Genomic DNA, 2,385 nt, shown 5'->3' with positions numbered 1-2,385 from the left:
CGTAATTTAAAGTGGACTTAAATGAAAAGATTTCAATGCCCGATTCAGAACGGTACTCTTAATCCTAAAGAATTTGTCCACTACACTGCATACTCAATTTTACTACCTTACATAGCCGGTCTGTCCCTTTAAAAGCTTTGTCTTATCAAATATGAATTGGACATCAATGTTTATAATTATGAAAACTGATTAATTTTCAATTGCAGTTTTCTCACAAAAGTGATTTCTGCATTTCTACTGTAAAAAATAGAACATAGAAACATAGAAAATATCAGATTTAACACTTTTCAAACTAGAAAACTACCTAATTTCCACATTATTGATCAGATAATGGTTTCAATGATATTTCACTTGAAATAAGGCGTACAGTCCCTTTAATAAACAGCTTGCTGTTGAATCAAATGGCCGGATGAAATCGAAAATCTTCATCATGGAATCATGGATATAATCAAGTATTGAAATATTCTGACCACTCTATATGAAAACATAAATTAAATAAACTTTTAACCTGAAACTTTTATTTTATTCTGATAAAAAATACGTTTCAGTTTACGAAAAGAATGTGATTCGGCAAAAAATTTTCATCGTCTTCAAATAATAATAATTATGAAAATCTTCTCTTTTTACCTAAAATTAAAACTTAGATTTAATTTGAACGCATTTCTCAACTCTTAAAAATTGAAAGTTGTAAAATTCGTTCCAGAATTTTCCACAAATTTTTTTCTTTCTTTTATTCTCAGTGTATTTATTGCAGAGGTTAATGACACAGCTCATTAGACCATGAAATGCACGAATAATAAAAACTCATTAAAATAAATGAAATGTGGATTGGAAAAATAGTTCTGGCACGAAAGTTTTTTATGAAAAAAATAAAAATTGAAAAAAATGAGGGGGGGGTCGCTTTAGAGGTTTTTGATTTAGGGATAGGGAATAAATATTGGAATTGCTGCGGCCCTGATCGTCATAGATCAAAACATCGATTACAGTACAGTGAGAGGCAGAAAACTCTGCAATAGAAAGACGACTTTTATACTCAAGATTTGACTTCAAACATGAATAAACATGGACAAACCTTTAATATTGTGATCCTTTTTTTGTTTTCCTTGGTTCTGATAAATCGTAAAAATAAGAGAATTCCACGAAAATTTATTATTAAAATTTATGAAGTTTATATAACGAGAAAATTGCTCTAGGAGAAATAAGAATGAAATTAAGTTTTAAAGTATTTTATTCTACAGCAAAAGTTGGCAGAAGAAGTTTTAGATTTAAAGATATTATTACAAAACCACAAGATATAATTACATTCCACCGTTAATTCATTTTAGCACTTTTCCAATTTCGCTTTTAAACTGAATCTAGAAAAATTATGAATCTTTTTGCAGATCATAAAAGACAAAGTGTCAACTGATGTCTATAACTTAAAAACGGTTTACATCAATCTTCTAGTGGGGAGGATCTAACTTTTAAGAAATTTTAGATTTAGCTTTTAAAAATATAATTTTTACCTGACACATGATTTATACCTATTCAGATTGATGAATCCTTCAACCAAAATATTCTGAGACCCCACCCCTCTTCTGGAAAGCTCTTGGGCTGTACTTTATTTTCAAAATAAAACTGTAAATTCAAATAAGCAAAAATATTAGAAAAAAATTTCAAAAGTAAATGTGTGTTTAAGAAAAACTGAAATTAAGAAAATTCTTTTAACAGTAGCTGTTCAAAAAGCTGTGAAAAATTTGTTGGCAAAAGATGTGAAATCTGCTTCCTTTTGTTAAAGGCTTTCAAAAGAGCTATAAAATAATAAAATCCAATGACTGGAAGTAGGTCTAAGTCCAGTGTTTAATCAAATAAAATAAAATATTTATTTCATTAAGATTTAATTATTATTGACAATGCCTTGAGGCAGTATGTTTATAAGTCTAAAATAAGGTGGTTTGTTAGAAAAGTAAAAATATTTTAACAGCCTCAGTTCAATTCTGTTTGAGTTATGTCCAAAACACTTTAGAAGGGGGGGGGGGGGGTTCCCATTCCTTTTTTCTCACACCTATGACAATGACAACATTCCGTCGAAAAATAATTTCGGATTTTTCTAATATTACTTTTTTAAACTGAAGCTAAAAACAATATGAATGTTTTTGCAGACCTACAAAACAAGATGTGAACTGAATCTCTGGATCTATAGCATTCATGTTAACCTTGTGCAGACCTAAGAGTTAATTTAATGTCTAGACGGATCGTAGTGGTCATATCCTGCAGGGATAATTAAAATAAAGTAATCAAGCATAAATTTTCAAATTCAAAAGTGTCCACATTGGAAATCTAGATCTATAAATGTAAAAGATTGAAACCACCAAGAGCCCCCCTAAGCCCCCCCCCCCCCCCCCC

Source organism: Eurytemora carolleeae, unplaced genomic scaffold, assembly GCF_000591075.1.
Source record: "Eurytemora carolleeae unplaced genomic scaffold, Eaff_2.0 scaffold1081, whole genome shotgun sequence".
Classification (NCBI taxonomy): Eukaryota; Metazoa; Arthropoda; class Copepoda; order Calanoida; family Temoridae; genus Eurytemora; species Eurytemora carolleeae.
This window is presented reverse-complemented; position numbering follows the sequence as displayed.